The sequence below is a fragment of the Nematostella vectensis genome, chromosome 8, assembly GCF_932526225.1.
Source record: "Nematostella vectensis chromosome 8, jaNemVect1.1, whole genome shotgun sequence".
Classification (NCBI taxonomy): domain Eukaryota; kingdom Metazoa; phylum Cnidaria; class Anthozoa; order Actiniaria; family Edwardsiidae; genus Nematostella; species Nematostella vectensis.
Window position 1 is genome coordinate 2,257,058 of NC_064041.1, and position 21,637 is coordinate 2,278,694.

Below are 21,637 nucleotides of genomic sequence, written 5' to 3' on the forward strand. Positions count from 1 at the left end.
GTGACTAGTGAAATTATACTAAAACAATTAGTCATGTCGCCTTTGGCAACTTATTGTAGAATTATAGAATATTGTATTGTAATATTGTATATATTGTAGAATTATAGAATATTGTTCTTATTTCTAGCAGCATATGCCAACTTGAATTTGATTCTCTGAAAATGTGGAGCTTATTATCAGTGCGGTTTTAAATGACAAATTTTAATATGTTAAAAAATAGTATTAGCGGAGCCCAAACCCAAAGAAAAAGTGGTATATAAAAACATATATGGTAACAAATATTGGTAACCCATGGACTCGAGTTTTCGTGACGCGATGTCCGTCCGTCCCATAAAAGCATCGTATGACAATCAAGCTTGGCAGGTGTCATGTATGCATCAAGTGAAGTGCAAAACTGTAGTAACGTGATAGGTGACGTCATCGATGACGACACTAGAAGCAAAAAAAATATGCTGACTTCATCAAAATAAAAAATATTTATATTTCACCAAGGAAAGATCATATGGCATCCGAACACGGTAGGTGTCGTGTAGGTGTCAAGGGATGCAACAATATGGTCACATGTAGTGTGTTGTATTACGTCATGGATGACCTAACTTGATGCAAAAAACGTGATTAAAAGCAAAATCATTCATATCTCTTGAAAGAAACATTGTTTCACAACCAAACTTGGCAGGTGTAATGCTTCTGTCAAGGAGGGTGCAAACATATGGTCACGTGATTTGTGACGTCATCGAGGACAATTAAATTACATTTTTGTTGGGCCTGCTCCGCAACGCCATCCACTACTTCAAGTTGGGATATGCTTCTTCCTTCAAAGAACCTGACGAAAGAGGCAAACATGTGTCGACTGCTCACAAAAACACAGAATTGAAGACAGAGTTGAATAATATCCTCAAAGCAGTAGTCTCTCTGGGAGGGGTGACCCAGGACGATGTTGATGCCCTAAAGAATGCCCCTCTTGTAGAGGAGTAGATGAAGCTCTTGGAAGAGTGGTATCATCACAACATGGAACTGACAAAGGAGGTGCAGGAATTCAAGCACAAAGTGACTGAACTGAGTCACCACAGAGAAGAATGCAGCTACAACAAAGATGTCAGCTACTAAAGAGACACATTTTTTACACTACATATTTATCTTCTATGTTCACAGGTGGACATGTGACCAACATTAACAATGTCAAGACCAGCGCCACAGCTGCTGTCGGGGACAATGCCACTGTGTCAAAATAAGTTCAAATGTTATTTTCTTCTTCCCTTATAGCACAAATTTCTTTTAATTTAAGTATATCAAAGATTATGAAACAGTGTTCTTCAATCGCAGCATAATTCAATTTTCTCTCCTCTTTTAGCACTGTGCAAGCCTCTGTTTCCACGAAAGGTAATAAGAGGGAAGAGGGATGCAACAGGATGGGGGTCGATACAATAATATGTAAAAAGGCTTATTTACCTAGTTTTACCCTTTTGACAAAGAAGATGGGAAAAAAACAAGCTGTACAAATAGCTCCCGATTATCGACTTTTTTTGTCCTTTTATATTGATTCTCTTCTGCTCGAGTTTCAAATATCATTTTGGGAGTGAAACAGAAAAGGTTTTCTTACATACTATGACCTTTTATGTACCCATTACCCTCTGTTCACCTATCAATCCGTTGGTGGGGGAGGCGCAGCAAAGGGGTAGATTTCAAAAGTTTAACTGGCCCGCGTCTGGGGATTTTGACGTTCAGAGTACGTACAAGAAGTGGCAGGAGGAGGTCCTGAAGGCGTACACTCACTTCTCGTTCTTGCTGAACAAGGACGACAGTGAGCTGGACGAGCAGGATTGGTTCAGAGTCGGGATAGCACTCAAGGGACTGGATCTAATGTTTAAGCGAAGGACGGGTAGAGACTTGTCAATGACCCACCCAGTCATTTTTGAAGAGTTGAGTTGAATGAGGGTGAAGGCATCAAGCGCTGCACCCAAGCAGCCGCTGCAGCTGATTACTCCACCAACGGACGCTCTTCATCGTCTCCATTGCCGGCAGGCAAATGCCGCCATGGCAATACAGTGCCTTGAGATCCAGATAAGTGACTTGACACTACAAAACCGTAAATCAATTTATCTTTATTTAACTGCGTTGTGTTTCTGTGTCTAGACTGATATCGTCATCCCCACTGTGGCTTCGAAGGAAGCTGCCTGCCAGGAAGGACGCACGAAACTTGCTTGAAAAAGCATGCACGAGCAAGAAATAGATTGCAGGACTTTGAATTAAAACTGTTGTCTTTCTGTGTTTAGATTGACCCCTTGCCGACTGGCCTTGACAACCCGAGCGTAGATGCAATTTGCCAGGTAGTATGCACGAAACTGTGGCTTCGGAGGAAGCCGCCTGCCAGGAAGGACGCACGAAACTTGCTCGAAAAAGCATGCACGAGCAAGAAATAGATTGCAGGACTTTGAATTAAAATTGTTGTCTTTCTGTGTTTAGACTGACCCCTTCCAGACCGGCCTTGACAACCCAAGCGTAGATGCAACTTGCCAGGTAGGACGCACGAAACTTGCTCAAAAAAGCATGCACAAGCACGTAATAGATTGCAAGACTTTGAATTCAATTTGTTGTCTTTCTGTGTTTAGACTGATCCCGTCCCAATTCAGTACCACCCATCGAGGGAGAGACCAGCCAGGTAAGACGTTTGGCAATTGCTTGAGCACCTAACCCCCTTGCTTGACCTCTGAATTTATCAAGTTATTTGTCTCTGCCCAGTGTGATACCCCTGGCGCCCTTGAGGTGGACGAGGACATAAAGGAAGTGGAGGACGAGGAAAAGGTACAAATTTAAATGCCATAGTGCTGATGGCCTCACGTGTGCCAGGCTAATATAGTGCGGTTGATTAATCTACACCCTATGTTTCTCTTGTCATGGCAGCCTAAGAAATCCAGCGCTCCACGAAGCGCCCACCTAACTTCATTGCTCCACCTCTGAGTTTATCATGTTATTTGTCTTTGCCCAGTGTGATACCCCTGGCGCACTTGAGCTTAATGTGAAAGAGGAAATGAAGGAAGAAGAAGACGAGGAAAAGGTACAAATTTAAATGCCATAGTGCTGATGGCCTCACGTGTGCCAGGCTAATATAGTGTGGTTGATAAATCTACACCCTATGTTTCTCTTGTTGTGGCAGCCTAAGAAATCCAGCGCTCCCCACAGCTGGTGTTGCATTTGCCAGAAGTTTAAAACCAAAATCTTCCGACATCTGCGCATCTGCGCCTTAAGGGCCAAAACCTAATGGAAAAAAAGGGAAGAATGCTGCGTGGCGACGCCACGACGCGCGAGAAAGCTCTAGCGCAGAAAGAGCCACCAAAGCACAGAAGGACCGCTGTATGCCCGATCTGCCATGTGCCAAACATGAACTTGAGACGGCACCTCAAAAATGTACATGACATCGATCGGGCGTCAATTAGACTGAAGGAGCTCCTTCAGTACGCCGATCTGATGAGCTAATTTGGAAGCCATTTTGTCCGACTCCAACCTTGTGGCGGAACCTGACATCTCTTTAATCTTTCTTTCTAAGAACAAAAGGGAAAATTGAACCGATCTCCGTTCCTGCGTCCGCTTCTTCTCCCGGCCTTGTGCCGAAAAAAAAAAGGTCGCTGGCCCCTCCCGGGCAGACGTATCCGCCTCCACTTCTTCCCCTGGCCTTGTGCCAACTAGGCAGGTCGCTGGCCCCTCCTGGGCAAACACCAGATACCTGTCAGAGGAGGAGGAAAAACCAAGCAGGACTGCTAGGCTGGCTAGACCTTGCAAACGTCCCTCGCTCGTGGAGTCCGACCAGTATTCCACGAGTGACGAGGACTTTGATGTCACCAAACAGCCGGTCTCATTCTCGGAAGATGAGGCTAGTGTCGCCCTTATGACCACTACATCTGTTAACGTTTCTCACCTCACCATTCTTTTTTTACTTATCAGTCAATCGATGCTACAACCAGCAGCTGGAACTGCTCACACTCGCCGAGTTTGCGCTATTTCTCCAGCGCCAACATGGCGGAGACCTTAAGCAAGCCATGGCCAGAGATAGCCGCTAAGGTTCAATCTATCACAAACGCCAAGGCGCCATCCGGCAGCTACCTCCTGGACGCCTTTGTGGATATAAATAGGGTCTGGGGCCGCTTTTTCCTTCCAAGACGAGAAGGGCCCCGACCATCTCAAGGCCACAACCCTGCAGGGATACTGCGATGCCCTACAGCAATTCCTGGGAAGTACCAATGAATATTATAACAGCAAGCGACGTTATTAATAGAGCTGCCCTGTAAAGCTGTTATATGTTTCTATAAGTACACTAGTGACTAGTGAAATTATACTAAAACAATTAGTCTCCTCAGGCGACGTGACTATCAGCTCATAGTCTATTCGCCGATAGTCATGTCGCCTTTGGCAACTTATTGTAGAATTATAGAATATTGTATTGTAATATTGTATATATTGTAGAATTATAGAATATTGTTCTTATTTCTAGCAGCCTATGCCAACTTGAATTTGATTCTCTGAAAATGTGGAGCTTATTATCAGTGCGGTTTTACATGACAAATTTTAATATGTTAAAAAATAGTATTAGCGGAGCCCAAACCCAAAGAAAAAGTGGTATATAAAAACATATATGGTAACAAATATTGGTAACCCATGGACTCGAGTTTTCGTGACGCGATGTCCGTCCGTCCCATAAAAGCATCGTATGACAATCAAGCTTGGCAGGTGTCATGTATGCATCAAGTGAAGTGCAAAACTGTGGTAACGTGATAGGTGACGTCATCGATGACGACACTAGAAGCAAAAAAAAATATGCTGACTTCATCAAAATAAAAAATATTTATATTTCACCAAGGAAAGATCATATGGCATCCGAACACGGTAGGTGTCGTGTAGGTGTCAAGGGATGCAACAATATGGTCACATGTAGTGTGTTGTATTACGTCATGGATGACCTAACTTAATGCAAAAAACGTGATTAAAAGCAAAATCATTCATATCTCTTGAAAGAAACATTGTTTCACAACCAAACTTGGCAGGTGTAATGCTTCTGTCAAGGAGGGTGCAAACATATGGTCACGTGATTTGTGACGTCATCGAGGACAATTAAATTACATTTTTGTTGGGCCTGCTCCGCAACGCCATCCACTACTTCAAGTTGGGATATGCTTCTTCCTTCAAAGAACCTGACGAAAGAGGCAAACATGTGTCGACTGCTCACAAAAACACAGAATTGAAGACAGAGTTGAATAATATCCTCAAAGCAGTAGTCTCTCTGGGAGGGGTGACCCAGGACGATGTTGATGCCCTAAAGAATGCCCCTCTTGTAGAGGAGTAGATGAAGCTCTTGGAAGAGTGGTATCATCACAACATGGAACTGACAAAGGAGGTGCAGGAATTCAAGCACAAAGTGACTGAACTGAGTCACCACAGAGAAGAATGCAGCTACAACAAAGATGTCAGCTACTAAAGAGACACATTTTTTACACTACATATTTATCTTCTATGTTCACAGGTGGACATGTGACCAACATTAACAATGTCAAGGCCAGCGCCACAGCTGCTGTCGGGGACAATGCCACTGTGTCAAAATAAGTTCAAATGTTATTTTCTTCTTCCCTTATAGCACAAATTTCTTTTAATTTAAGTATATCAAAGATTATGAAACAGTGTTCTTCAATCGCAGCATAATTCAATTTTCTCTCCTCTTTTAGCACTGTGCAAGCCTCTGTTTCCACGAAAGGTAATAAGAGGGAAGAGGGATGCAACAGGATGGGGGTCGATACAGTAATATGTAAAAAGGCTTATTTATCTAGTTTTACCCTTTTGACAAAGAAGATCGGAAAAAAACAAGCTGTACAAATAGCTCCCGATTATCGACTTTTTTTGTCCTTTTATATTGATTCTCTTCTGCTCGAGTTTCAAATATCATTTTGGGAGTGAAACAGAAAAGGTTTTCTTACATACTATGACCTTTTATGTACCCATTACCCTCTGTTCACCTATCAATCCGTTGGTGGGGGGAGGCGCAGCAAAGGGGTGGATTTCAAAAGTTTAACTGGCCCGTGTCTGGGGATTTTGACGTTCAGAGTACGTACAAGACGTGGCAGGAGGAGGTCCTGAAGGCGTACACTCACTTCTCGTTCCTGCTGAACAAGGACGACAGTGAGCTGGACGAGCAGGATTGGTTCAGAGTCGGGATAGCACTCAAGGGACTGGATCTAATGTTTAAGCGAAGGACGGGTAGAGACTTGTCAATGACCCACCCAGTCATTTTTGAAGAGTTGAGTTGAATGAGGGTGAAGGCATCAAGCGCTGCACCCAAGCAGCCGCTGCAGCTGATTACTCCACCAACGGACGCTCTTCATCGTCTCCATTGCCGGCAGGCAAATGCCGCCATGGCAATACAGTGCCTTGAGATCCAGATAAGTGACTTGACACTACAAAACCGTAAATCAATTTATCTTTATTTAACTGCGTTGTGTTTCTGTGTCTAGACTGATATCGTCATCCCCACTGTGGCTTCGAAGGAAGCTGCCTGCCAGGAAGGACGCACGAAACTTGCTTGAAAAAGCATGCACGAGCAAGAAATAGATTGCAGGACTTTGAATTAAAACTGTTGTCTTTCTGTGTTTAGATTGACCCCTTGCCGACTGGCCTTGACAACCCGAGCGTAGATGCAATTTGCCAGGTAGTATGCACGAAACTGTGGCTTCGAAGGAAGCCGCCTGCCAGGAAGGACGCACGAAACTTGCTCGAAAAAGCATGCACGAGCAAGAAATAGATTGCAGGGCTTTGAATTAAAATTGTTGTCTTTCTGTGTTTAGACTGACCCCTTCCAGACCGGCCTTGACAACCCAAGCGTAGATACAACTTGCCAGGTAGGACGCACGAAACTTGCTCAAACAAGCATGCACAAGCACGTAATAGATTGCAAGACTTTGAATTCAATTTGTTGTCTTTCTGTGTTTAGACTGATCCCGTCCCAATTCAGTACCACCCATCGAGGGAGAGACCAGCCAGGTAAGACGTTTGGCAATTGCTTCAGCACCTAACCCCCTTGCTTGACCTCTGAATTTATCAAGTTATTTGTCTCTGCCCAGTGTGATACCCCTGGTGCCCTTGAGGTGGACGAGGACATAAAGGAAGTGGAGGACGAGGAAAAGGTACAAATTTAAATGCCATAGTGCTGATGGCCTCACGTGTGCCAGGCTAATATAGTGCGGTTGATTAATCTACACCCTATGTTTCTCTTGTCACGGCAGCCTAAGAAATCCAGCGCTCCACGAAGCGCCCACCTAACTTCATTGCTCCACCTCTGAGTTTATCATGTTATTTGTCTTTGCCCAGTGTGATACCCCTGGCGCACTTGAGCTTAATGTGAAAGAGGAAATGAAGGAAGAAGAAGACGAGGAAAAGGTACAAATTTAAATGCCATAGTGCTGATGGCCTCACGTGTGCCAGGCTAATATAGTGTGGTTGATAAATCTACACCCTATGTTTCTCTTGTTGTGGCAGCCTAAGAAATCCAGCGCTCCCCACAGCTGGTGTTGCATTTGCCAGAAGTTTAAAACCAAAATCTTCCGGCATCTGCGCCTTAAGGGCCAAAACCTAATGGAAAAAAAGGGAAGAATGCTGCGTGGCGACGCCACGACGCGCGAGAAAGCTCTAGCGCAGAAAGAGCCACCAAAGCACAGAAGGACCGCTGTATGCCCGATCTGCCATGTGCCAAACATGAACTTGAGACGGCACCTCAAAAATGCACATGACATCGATCGGGCGTCAATTAGACTGAAGGAGCTCCTTCAGTACGCCGATCTGATGAGCTAATTTGGAAGCCATTTTGTCCGACTCCAACCTTGTGGCGGAACCTGACATCTCTTTAATCTTTCTTTCTAAGAACAAAAGGGAAAACTGAACCGATCTCCGTTCCTGCGTCCGCTTCTTCTCCCGGCCTTGTGCCGAAAAAAAAAAAAAAAGGTCGCTGGCCCCTACCGGGCAGACGTATCCGCCTCCACTTCTTCCCCTGGCCTTGTGCCAACTAGGCAGGTCGCTGGCCCCTCCTGGGCAAACACCAGATACCTGTCAGAGGAGGAGGAAAAACCAAGCAGGACTGCTAGGCTGGTTAGGCCTTGCAAACGTCCCTCGCTCGTGGAGTCCGACCAGTATTCCACGAGTGACGAGGACTTTGATGTCACCAAACAGCCGGTCTCATTCTCGGAAGATGAGGCTAGTGTCGCCCTTATGACCACTACATCTGTTAACGTTTCTCACCTCACCATTCTTTTTTTACTTATCAGTCAATCGATGCTGACAACCAGCAGCTGGAACTGCTCACACTCGCCGAGTTTGCGCTATTTCTCCAGCGCCAACATGGCGGAGAACTTAAGCAAGCCATGGCCAGAGATAGCCGCTAAGGTTCAATCTATCACAAACGCCAAGGCGCCATCCGGCAGCTACCTCCTGGACGCCTTTGTGGATATAAATAGGGTCTGGGGCCGCTTTTTCCTTCCAAGACGAGAAGGGCCCCGACCATCTCAAGGCCACAACCCTGCAGGGATACTGCGATGCCCTACAGCAATTCCTGGGGTACATCCTTAAAAGCTCCGAGGCGTGCCCTTCAAGGGCTGAGCGGCTGGCTCCAAGCGCCTCCAGGCCGTCCTCCCTGCCTGGAAGACATGCCTTAGGAAGTATAAAAAAATGGGAGCGTGGGGTGCATCACCTGGAAGATTGCGAAAACGTCCTGGACATGTCACAGGTCAAGGAATTCCTCAATTCTGTGCCTGCCAAGAAGTGTACCGCCCGAATAGACCTGGCCTTGCAGCAGTACGAAAAAGGGCTGCGCAAAAGCCCCGTCACTACGAAGGAGGTCGTCAACTGTAGAAATTATCTTATCATCTGCCTGGTGTTCATGCCTTTCTTTTTATAAATTAATCCCCTGCTCACCACATACAGTACTTTTATTATTTTTCATTATTAATAGTGTTACAATGTCTACAAAAAAACAATTACATAAAAAATAAAAATAAAATTTAGTGTAGCTACATAGTGAAGTTACGGAATTAATTTAATTAATGCATTAAAAAAGTATTATGTTAATAACGGAATAAGCTTTTCCCATTTGTTTAAATGAACTATTGTGGAATTCCTATCTCTTGCAATAATATATTTATTATTTATTATTTTTGTTTGGATCAATTTACTCTTAAAATTTGAGAAATTAGGAATTTGCGACTTGAGCTTACACAAAAAGATGAAATGTTTTGCCGCCAAGATAACATACAGTACGCATGTAGATGCAATCTGACTACTGATAAGCTCCCTCTCCCTAACTTTTTTTCTGGTATTTGCCTTAGTTATCCTCTAGCCTGCGAAAAAAAAACATTTTGCGCTTGCCAAAAGTGACTCCCACGTCAAATCATACTGTTGAAGTATTTGACCCCATTCTTGTACCAAAAAAAAAAAAAAAACATGGGCTGGTTATTTGGGTAACTCTTTTTTCTGTTATTTTCTTTAGTGTCAAGTGATTAATCAATACGATATTCTATCGTTGGGATGGTAGAATTATAGCCATTTTGTTTGAGTACAAAACCTGTGCCACATCGTGACCAAAAGAACTTCTTTTGTAAAAATGACTCTTGTCAAATAGACGCTTCAAAATAAACCATTACCAAAGAATATCTCTTTGCATTTTTGCCCTCCTGATTTTGGGAAATTGTTGGCGTTTCAAACCGAGGGTAAAGTTTAGCAAACAGTATGACAATCAAGCTTGGCAGGTGTCATGTATGCATCAAGTGAAGTGCAAAACTGTGGTAACGTGATAGGTGACGTCATCGATGACGACACTAGAAGCAAAAAAAATATGCTGACGTCATCAAAATAAAAAATATTTATATTTCACCAAGGAAAGATCATATGGCATCCGAACACGGTAGGTGTCGTGTAGGTGTCAAGGGATGCAACAATATGGTCACATGTAGTGTGTTGTATTACGTCATGGATGACCTAACTTAATGCAAAAAACGTGATTAAAAGCAAAATCATTCATATCTCTTGAAAGAAACATTGTTTCACAACCAAACTTGGCAGGTGTAATGCTTCTGTCAAGGAGGGTGCAAAAATATGGTCACGTGATTTGTGACGTCATCGAGGACAATTAAATTTCATTTTTGTTGGGCCTGCTCCGCAACGCCATCCACTACTTCAAGTTGGGATATGCTTCTTCCTTCAAAGAACCTGACGAAAGAGGCAAACATGTGTCGACTGCTCACAAAAACACAGAATTGAAGACAGAGTTTAATAATATCCTCAAAGCAGTAGTCTCTCTGGGAGGGGTGACCCAGGACGATGTTGATGCCCTGAAGAATGCCCCTCTTGTAGAGGAGTAGATGAAGCTCTAGGAAGAGTGGTATCATCACAACATGGAACTGAGAAAGGAGGTGCAGGAATTCAAGCACAAACTGACTGAACTGAGTCACCACAGAGAAGAATGCAGCTACAACAAAGATGTCAGCTACTAAAGAGACACATTTTTTACACTACATATTTATCTTCTATGTTCACAGGTGGACATGTGACCAACATTAACAATGTCAAGGCCAGCGCCACAGCTGCTGTCGGGGACAATGCCACTGTGTCAAAATAAGTTCAAATGTTATTTTCTTCTTCCCTTGTAGCACAAATTTCTTTTAATTTGAGTATATCAAAGATTATGAAACAGTGTTCTTCAATCGCAGCATAATTCAATTTTCTCTCCTCTTTTAGCACTGTGCAAGCCTTTGTTTCCACGAAAGGTAATAAGAGGGAATAGGGATGCAACAGGATGGGGGTCGATACAGTAATATGTAAAAAGGCTTATTTATCTAGTTTTACCCTTTTGACAAAGAAGATCGGGAAAAAACAAGCTGTACAAATAGCCCCCGATTATCGACTTGTTTTGTCCTCTTATATTGATTCTCTTCTGCTTGAGTTTCAAATATCATTTGGGGAGTGAAACAGAAAAGGTTTTCTTACATACTATGGCCTTTTATGTACCCATATACACTCTGTTCACCTATCAATGTTAAACCGTTGGTGGGGGGAGGCGCCGCAAAGGGGTGGATTTGAAAAGTTTAACTGGCCCGTGTCTGGGGATTTTGACGTTCAGAGTACGTACAAGAAGTGGCAGGAGGAGGTCCTGAAGGCGTACACTCACTTCTCTCACTTCTCGTTCCGGCTGAACAAGGACGACAGTGAGCTGGACGAGCAGGATTGGTTCAGAGTCGAGATGGCACTCAAGGGACTGGATCTAATGTTTAAGCGAAGGACGGGCAGGGACTTGTCAATGACCCACCCAGTCATTTTTGAAGAGTTGAGTTGAATGAGGGTGAAGGCATAAAGCGATGCACCCAAGCAGCCGCTGCAGCTGATTACTTGGTTTTTCAGCTCGGTTTTTCAGCGTTTTGAAAGTTTTAATCGCACGAAAAGAGCGCCCAGGAGGGCAATCTTCTTAGGAAACTGGTAAGAGTAATCTTTGCAGTTTTCATTTTCTTGACTATGAATGTAAATTTATGAGCAGATCTACGCGAGAGTATTTATTTTTCCAGGGCGCTCAAGGAAGGCATCATTGGCTGCGGTAGGTGCTGTCTGTGCAATGCAGCCGTGCTTGCTTAATCGATGAGTAATTTTATTGCTTTGTAAAGGAGCATAAAAAAACCTAGTTGGAATGAGGAGTTACGAGTTTGCTTTGGGTTTTGGGGGAAACTATTTCAAGCAATCAAGTCCATTTTTGTTGATGGAAGTTATGGGACTCAAGAGTCCGAAGACTTTTAACGTAAAACACCTAAAAAAATCAAATTGCTTGAAGATCAAAATAAACATCAAGCTAATATTAAAACACCCACATGGCCACCATATAATAATCTTAAAAAGAAAAAGGTCATCAGACAAAAAAAATGGGATCTCCTGTCCTCCCCCAGCAGTTAACCGCCTGATGCCGACAAGTATGACATCACACTTTTGTTCTGCCTGCTCCGCAACGTCATCCACTAGCTCAAGTTGGGATATGCTTCTTCCTTCACCGTTTTCAGCATAAACGCACAATAACAATAACCGGAAAATTCGAAGAAAAAAACGCAGTTATGATCATTCTACTGACTTGTTATAGCAGTCAAACCCGAGAAAAAACGATGTTAACAGAGACCATTAAGGTGAATAGGCACCTCCATGTAGAGACAAAGTGAAGACTTCTACCGCACGATAATTGCTCTGAAACCCTACAAAAACGGCTTGTTACGCCAGCTGATTTTCTCCGTTTCTCACTTTATATTTTACCAACAATGCTTCGCGCCAGTCTAAAAAAAAACACTGCAAAATAGAGATTAGTTAGTTTCGCGTTCTTGTGTGTGATGTTGTGTGGTGCAAACACTCTTACAATAGTGGACAGCCGGGCTATCTGCATTGTTAAGATGCGCTCAGAGGTGGGAAATAAAGCACAACACACTAAATAACAACATCTAATTTACAGTCTCTCTTGTATTATTGAAATTCGGGAAAACCTAGCAGCACCCCTTGAAAATCCATGAATCTCTAATACATTTAATTATGCTATGTATTGTGTATCAGTGCAAATCATAGTTTTTTTCACACTGCAGGAAATCTTAAACGTATATCAAAAAAAGAGACACCGTCAAGGCGACATCGTTTATTTAAGTGTGGCAGTGTCTACTGTGACATAAAAATACAGATTTTGGGAAATGCCTTCTTGGATACAGATTTGGTTTGTTGTAATATACTGTATACATATTATTACTAGCCACAAAAGGGAATTTATTATGTCCGCAAATACGGTTATGAATGCAAAAGGTGTCCTGGTTACTTCCAGAGTTCAACATCTAAAAAATGACATTGTATACTTGTCAGTTTGCAAGACCAGTAATTTGTGTGTTGTATGTTTAGGTTAACAGAACGACCCGAACGACCACATCGATTATTTCGAAAAAACGTTTAAAGATTTGCGTCCGATGCCGGTTCCAGGAACCAACACAACAAAGGGACACAAGTACCTCACCGATGTGCTTATGCAGGAGGTGCTGTTTGTGAAATTATGTATAACAGAAATAGATGCCACCACATTCAAGAAAAACTTCTTTATATCGAGAACACGATAGTCACCAACGGGGTTATCAAACTTATAGATGCTTTGCTGTTTTTTCTATCAAAAGGGTATGATATGGATCATAGGCCACATGCCGGGCAAGATTGGAGAGGGTCTTTTTAAAACACATCCACATCAGGTAGATGGGACCTCGGAGAATGCATGCATCGTAATTGTTTCAAGGGTAACGTAATGGCTTGTTTAGCCTCCCACAAAGGTTTTTTTTTGGAGGGAACACAGGGTTTGGCATTGTTACATGGGTTTTGATTGGTTGTTCGCAACAATAGCTCGATCGTAATTGGCCATGTGAAGACAATGACTTCATGTTTACAGGAACTGACAGTTTACAAAACATGGATTAGCTTTTTAGATCAATCTAATTGGTTTATTTATAGTACTCATGAAGCATTACGGGTGGAATAGCTGTATATCAAGGATTTTTAGTTTTGTTTTTCTTAGGTATCATGTCATAGCTTACATTAGTATTTTGTTATTCCATCATAGAGGCACTGGCCAGAGCAAAATCCAACTAAATCTTCGAGGCCTTAGAGAGGATGTGACAATTTGAGGTACTGGACTACTGCCTCATGACTTCCCAGGATTGAGATGGATGAAGTAATATTTAAAGATCCTCGGACTGACAACCTGACGAGGTTGGCAAACATGTGTCGACTGAAGTGGTACCAGTAAAGTATTTGTTCACATAAAAATACAAAATTGAAGACCGGGGAGTTTAATAAGTACTGGTCTGATATATCCAAAGCGGTAGTCTCTCTTGAAGGGGTGACCAAGGACGATGTTGATGCCCGGAAGGATACCCCTCCTGTAGAGGAGTAGATGAAGCTCTTGGAAGAGTGGTACCATCAAAACATGGAACTGGCAAAGGAGGTGCATGAACCCAAGGACGAAGTGGCTGACCTTAATGTCACCACAGAGAAGAATGCAGTAAGTTCAAATGCTATTTTCTTATTCTCTTATACAATATTCACTTCTTATACAATATGTACAATATTCCTTTTAATTTGAGTAAATCAAAAATTATGAAAGTGTTCTTCAATCGCAGCATATTTCTTTTTTTTCTTCTTCTTCTCTTCTAGCACTGCCTCAGTTTCTGTGTTTCCACGAAGGGTAATAAGAGAGATGTAATAAGATGAGGGTCAATACGGTTATATGTAAAAAGGCTCCTTCATCTAGTTTCACCCTTTTGCCCAAGTAGACAGGAAAAGAAGCTCTACAAATAGCTCTCGATTGTCGACTTGTGCAATCCCTTACATTGATTCTCTTCTGCTTGAGTTTCAAATATCATTTTGGGAGTGACACAGAAAAGGATTTGTCACTGTATTCTGGTATTGTTTTGTATTCTCCTTTGTTCACAAGTCGTTCCAGGAAGTAACAAAACACTACAAGTTCTCAACATCACATATAATAACATCAGTCAAGATGGCAAGTAGTAGGCGCATGCAAATTGCGGAAGTCACACTCGGTCTGTAAAGGTTAATATATCCCCAAAAATATTTTGTAAAAGTATTTTTTTAAATAAACAATTACAAAGATATCTGCAAAATAAACAACAAATTAACGACCGAGTGATCTTGCTTGCGTTTGCTAACTGAATTGATCAGATAAGTAAAATAATTTAAAATATCAAGTTGAGAAATAAATGAAAGAATCAGAAACAGTCTAACGAAGCACAGAGTTTTCGAAAAGGTAAATGATAACTAAAGCTGAACCATGTAAAGGTAAATAAATATCGAAGAAATAGACAGCAATTCGTTTGAAAGTCAAGTAAATCAAGTTATTAAAGAGAAAGAGGATTAAGCAGGAATCTCAATTTCAAAAGATCAAGAAGGAAAATGAAAAACTGAAGCTGAACAATGTAAAGAAAAGAAGATATAAACTAACAGAAAAGCTTAACGTGTAAAACGAACTAGAAATACATATCTTTTTTTTGCGGAGAGCCCAATGCTCATGATTTTTTCCAAGACGACTACAAATTTACTACACATTTCCAAATTTTATTGATTTATACGGTATTTTCTGTTTGCACATAGTGGGAGTAGTTCCGTAGCAGCGGGCAAAGTTCCGTTTCACTCAAACATTCTGTCTTCTGGTACGAGTTTTTTTTATTTGAGAATAAAAAAAAACATATTTACTGAATAACATCACATCTCTTCCTTTTTGCTTAAAATTGATCTATAACAATGATTTAACTTCGCAATACAACAGGTTAACAAACCAAAAATCGTCAATGGGCTTTCGCTCGCGTGTTGCTAACAAATCCATATTGCAAGAAACAAAACGATCTGATAGAATTTTTCCAAAATAAATGCCACAACCCCCACAAATACTGAAACGGCAAAATAGACAAAAGGCAAAAATGTAGAAGATAAGGTGAGGCCAGAATTGGGTGATTTATTTTCGTGCACGAGAGCTCAACAAAAAGCCGTTTTTATTTACAAGAACAAAATGTGAATGCTACAGCCGCCAATGCAGTTGTCGTTTTTTTAGAGAGTTCTGCGATAACAATCCCATATCCCTTTTTAAGTTAGCCAGATAATGATTTAACTATGGTTAATCTTGGCCGTTTTATTTAATCATCCTATTATTATATTGATATATCAATCACAGTTTCAGTAATTATTTTAATATAGAATAATATTTCATCAAGCGCTAAATAATATCAAGGAGGTTGTCTTCAAAATGAAGCCGAATGACTGAAATAAAAGGCCAACATGATAAAAAATAACCGTTTAGAAATAACATTTTGGGATTAAATGATTAATTGAGAGCGGATAATCAAATCAATCCTTTTTGCGGCTTTATATCTGCAGTCAAGCCAAAAACACATTATGGGCGCAGGGTGATACGGAACTATTCCCTAGACCTCCGTAAAAAAATTCGCATCAAGTCAGAAAAAAACATACACATAAACAGACATTCTTTTTTCTAAGCATTCGTTTAAAAAATTGGGACATTTTTGTTAAAGGACGTATAGTTTCATCTGACATCCGTGACGCGGGTCAGTTCACTGTGCAGTAAAACGCCGCTCATTTTAGCAACAATTATCAAAATCGCTTCGAAATAATGATACTTTCTGAACAAACCATTGGTTTGTAGTTTGTAAGGTTAATAGTTTGTAGTTTGTAAGGTTAATAGTTTGTAGTTTGTAAGGTTAATAGTTTTTTTTTATCATTTAGGTAGGTCTTAACGGAAGTAATTGTTTTCTGTAGCGGCATGGTGAAAATGTGTTCATGAGAAATTAGAATTAAAAGTTGAGTATTCAACATCGCTTCAAACGGAGCCGACGCCAGCGCGACACATGGTTATCAACCAGCAGCCGTGTACGTTTCATGCGTCAAAACTTTCACGAGTGGAAATGAGAGAAAAAAGATAAGGCCCTTGGTTTAGAAGATTACTATAGAGTTGACAAGACTATTGTCAAAAAGAGCAAGCTATTGAACCAGGAAGGCAAAAGCATGGCACCCTCATCCAAGCCACTCCGGGTGCTCTAGTGCGTTTGTCCCGGTAAGAGGCAGTAGAAAGCAGTCCTATCTTAGAAAGAAAAAGTAATAATAAACAAATCCAGGTTTACATCCATTGGTATTTCGAGTTTCATCGAGTTTGTGGAGGACAGTACACTGTTTATCAAGAATTTATTCAAACCTCAAGTCTAGAGTAGACAACATAATATAGGCAATTGCAGTACATGCCTATGAAGCCGGTAAAACGAGGAATTAGGGTTTTTTGTTTGTGCGAATCATCAACCGGTTTTCTTGCCAACTTCGATATTGATGTCGGGCGCTCAGCGAACACTCCATTGGTTCAAAACTCAACGGAGTACATTGTTTTAGGCCTCCTCGAGAACTTTACTGGTCTGAACTTTTATGTGTTTATGGTTAATTGGTTTTAGAGTATTAATTTATTTCTAAAGCTTCAAGAACTTGGAATTTGTGCGTGTGGAACTCTGGGAACGAACAGCAAGGGCTTTCCGGCTTGTTTGAAAGAGGCTCAACTTCTACAGCAAGGCAACCCCCGCTTTTGCCCAATCGGGCAATATCACCATTGTCTCACGGCAAGACAAAGCCAAGAACAAACCTGTGACTGTCCTTTCTACAGTTCACGAGGCAGTAGGAGACGACACCGTACAGCGAAGAAGAAAGGGATCAAATGGGACAATGCAAACCATTGAGATCAATAGACCGCCGAGCATTGCCAAGTACTGCAAATACATGGGTGGCGTGGACTTGAGCGACCTAAATCACTCTCACTACATTGTTTCTTCTTGTCGACACGTCAAGTGGTGGAAGTATGTGTTTTTTTGTATTTGACATTGCTCTGCTGAACTCTTGTTGCCTGATGAAAGCCGTGACCCGAGCTAATTTGCCGAACATTGACTTGCATAAGACTCTCGCGAAACAGCTAATCAACAACTTCAGTGGCCATAAGCAAAGTGGAAGGCCAAGAACTGTGCCAGTGATTGCCGTAATCACCCACGAGTACGTCGAATTGGTGACTTCTGGCAAGGGCAAGCAATGCAAGAACTGCCAGCAAAGAAAAAGAAACCCAAAGGCTGCAAATCAAGAGACCTCGCGAGTCACGCTTCGTTTGGCGCCATTGCGATGCGGTATTGTGTAAGGGAACATGTTTTCAAGAATGGCACAGGCAGTCTGCTAAACTCTTTTAGCCTTTATATTTGAAGTTGATTTGATGTAATTTTGTCGAGAACACGAATAAAATTGAAATAGCGAATGATTCACTCGGAGGCATTAATTCATTTGGGAGGTCGGTACTATTTGTCAACCAAGCACCAGTCTATGATGGTGGGTAAAACCAAAGTCGACATGACGCCATTGAGGATATACCATTACCTTGTAACATCACTGATTCTCGAAGAGAACTGCGCTGAGAGAGTAATGTTCCCCTGTCATAATCAGATGCGTAGTATACCGATATACCTGGACACCAAGCCTTTCAAGATCAATTATTATTTTATGTTATTTGCACGACTTATAAAAAAGATAAAAAAGACGGCAGTCATAGAGAATGCCAGGCTCAACCAAAATGTGATGAGAGGCCCAAGTGTGAAGGGAAGGCATATATTACCAAGAACATCAATTCAAAAAGAAAACTTTAAAAGTACCAAAGAATCGGGAACATTTCAGCAAAACCCATCTATAAGATTTTTAACATTTTAACATCTAGTGCTAGAAATACCATTATTTTTAATAATTTAATGAGCCAAGTTAAGAAATATTTAACAGATAAGCCAAATGCACGATAAGGTATATAGTTATTAACTAACTGCACATAGATCCATAGCAAGATCTAGACAGTGCTGAATACAGGAGATTTTGGTCCAATATCAACATGGACAGGGAATGGCTAAATATAGTTATGAGGACTTTACTGAGTGAATAACTAGTTCTCATTGCTTGTCAATCAGCCCGAATTGTTGTAAAGACGGATGCATTATCACAATGTTATTCTCAATCAACATTAATCTGCCCTTCACATATAATAATATTGTCAAAATCAAATAACAAAATCAGAGGCATTCCATGAAAACCAGGTTCATCAGCAGAACATTTACGCAACCATCAACCCTCGCCATGCTCAAACTCGGAGGCATTAATTCATTTGGGAGGTCGGTACTATTTGTCAACCAAGCAACAGTCTATGATGTTGGGTAAAACCAAAGGCGACATGATACCATTGTGGATATACCATTGCCTTGTAACGTCACTGATGTTCCACTAGAACTGAGCATTGGAACATGTCCCTCAATAGAAACATTTATGGTACTTGTGTTTACAAAACGCCGTTTGCATTATATACCATGGACACCGGACAAGGCAACTAAAATTCTACATTACTAAAGCTTAGACAATTCAATGCTGAAGGAAAGGGAGCAGCTCGTAGGGCGACTCCAAAAGAGAGAAGAGTAAGCTTAGGGGTAAATAAAAGGTTGTTGTTGTTGTTGTATAATTTAATGAATTTATTCATTTACCAATCCTGCCATGAGGTCTTTTTTTCATGACAACTCACAAAGCAGAAGCTGAAAGATATTTGCAAAACTTGCTGGGTAGCACGATAGGATAAATCTGAAATAGACTTTAAATAGACTTGCCCAGCTCCAGTTTTCAACAAGCGATTCTGGCTACCAGGTGTGATGTCAAAGTCACATTATAGGTTGTCGGTCATGTCGATAGCAAAAGTGATCACACAACAAGATTTCGCCAGCTTCTGCATACTAACCAAAGCACTTATCTCCAAGTTGTCAGTCATTTTTTTCTTGATTATCCTCAAGTCCTACTACACAAAGTGATACACAAAGCAGGTGATTCAAATTATTCAAGTAGCTCTCTTATGTGTTCTAGAATGACCAAAAGTGCAGTAGATAAATCTTAAAAAATTCTTGTTTTACTGCCAATCCAAAAGTTTAACCCAAGCTTCTGTTGAGACCAATGCTTGTTATTATTAGCTAGCATTTTATTATTAAGTATAATCACTTTAAATCAGTGAACTGAAATTTGGAGTCGGCTGTGAGTTTTAACAAGTGACCGAAGAGGTCCAGCAATCCTATTGAATGTTGACTACAAGTCCACACCACTGCAGTCAGGCCAAATAGAATACCTTCAAATGCCACATCCTTTCCCCTTTTAAACGATATATGACATAGTAAAAAAAAACAGCAGCTTACCACCAAGAATTGTAAGGATGATTTACCCATCATTGAATTTACCATCATTCCACAATTCACTCAGCCACAAAATAAGATCAGAGCTCACATGTCTTACTGGGAGGGTTTAATAAAGGCCACTTCGTTTTGTTCAAGATACTCAGTACAATCATGCACTCTAGTGAGATATCTGAATAGATAGCTAGTATTTATATCAGTGTCCTATTTGTTCAGGCCACCTTGGTAATGGCTTTGTTTGGGGCAAAAGTCTTTGTGCCCTTTAAAAGTGTGAAATTTCTTACAGGCTAAACAAACGGTTATGATGTTATTTTATGATGTTTGCTTAGTGTTTACACACATGGCTTTTATAATTTGTCTTTTTAATCATTATTTGAATTTCACAAAGCCCTAAATTATTTGTCAAATCACTGAAAACAGAGCACAGAAAAGAAGACAGAAAAGCTAGATTCCTCAAGCGTGTTTGAGATATGGCAGAATCATTCTTTAATAAATTTTCAATTATTCTAAAATAATAGAAAGGCCAAAGCCTGAAGCTTTATAAGACCCGGTCAGATATTTTAGATAGAAAGGGGGAAATCAGATTTATTACCAGGAGTTGTCGAAGGGTCAAAATTGTTTAAAAAAATGGTGACCCTGCGGACAGAGATGGAGAAAAAACAGTGCAAAATATTTAGTGGCCGCTATGCTTTTGATGCATTATTCTAGGTTTAAACGGTCCATAGTTCTAAAGAATCTGGTACAAAATGAATACAATTCATATTTCACATTTTTGCTTAGAAAGTTGTGAAGAAATGCTCAAAGTGAAAGCGTCTTCGTTGTTTGATCTGAAGCTGTTGGTTTTAGGGTCGCACACGTTGGACCCGCATGTTCTTGCCCTATTTGTGGGCAAAACGTGAACTCGTTTCGAACATTTATCACAGTTTAACCCAATCTAGTGGTACCTTACCTTTGTATAATGCAGATACATCGTCCCGAATAATCCAGTTCATCATTCATAATAGTACGAGAAGAATAGAAACAGCAGAAAAACGCATCGACTCGCTGGTTCTTTCTGCCGGCCACGCTCGCATCACCTTCCCCTCTTCTTCCCACGTATCTTTGCGACGCGCGCATGAAACCGAGTCAGCGGCTACACGTAGGCTAGAGACTTGAAGCAAAACTTATTGGATAAAGTTCAAAATGTATTACAGCGGCGTATACAGGATTTCTTAATGGTCTGAGTTAACGTACGGCTCCACCTTATCTATAATATTTACGGAGCTGAACGTAAATTTGCCCGAAGTTTCACATACCCGTATGTACGCCACAGGAAGTCCATGTATCCAAGCCAAATCAAATCGAAACTGTAGGGGTGTTGTTGTAACGATTTTCCGCAATAAACAGGGGGCGCAGACCATTTTTTTTACGGGGGGCTGAAAAAAGAGTGGTGGAGTGGAAGGGGGGGGGGGGAGGTCTGGTATCACTTCCTCACCCTAAGGGAATTTGAGTAAATTGAAAAGAGAGCTCATATCTTGTTTTTTTGTTAAATAAAAAAATACTAATGTAACAAAATCTCGTGTTTTTATTTTACTTCCAAAGGAGTAGTAGAACGATCAGACAACAGCGCAGCCTTGAACACTTATCAAATACATGGGAAATTCAGCCAGAGAACATTATTTAAAATTTTTTCCCTCTTTTTTGAAAAAAACAAAAAACAAAATGTCGGAAAATTTGAAGGGGGCGCTATAACCACACAGCCCCCCGGTGTGCGGCCCCTGATAAACCAGATGATCTCTAACTCAACGTGTTTATTTATTCGAACAACC

The 21,637-nt window shown here is 41.2% G+C and overlaps 2 long non-coding RNA genes across 6 annotated transcripts; one reads left to right on the plus strand and one right to left on the minus strand.

Moving 5' to 3' along the window:
- Window positions 1–1,193: 1,193 nt before the first annotated feature.
- On the plus strand, window positions 1,194–9,675 carry LOC125570128. Of its 5 annotated transcripts, XR_007312494.1 has the most exons (7): window positions 1,194–1,380; window positions 1,728–2,517; window positions 2,610–2,659; window positions 2,740–2,802; window positions 2,987–3,055; window positions 7,348–7,416; window positions 8,298–9,675. It is a non-coding gene; the product is annotated as an uncharacterized LOC125570128 (long non-coding RNA). The 5 variants fall into 5 exon arrangements; XR_007312493.1 differs by having other exon boundaries at window positions 2,740–3,055; XR_007312495.1 differs by lacking the exons at window positions 7,348–7,416; window positions 8,298–9,675 and adding an exon at window positions 3,155–3,543 and having other exon boundaries at window positions 2,740–3,055.
- LOC125570127 lies at window positions 8,290–21,097 on the minus strand. Its single transcript, XR_007312490.1, has 2 exons — window positions 20,779–21,097; window positions 8,290–10,233 (listed from the first exon to the last, which is right to left on the minus strand). It is a non-coding gene; the product is annotated as an uncharacterized LOC125570127 (long non-coding RNA).
- Between the last annotated feature and the right edge of the window lie 540 nt (window positions 21,098–21,637).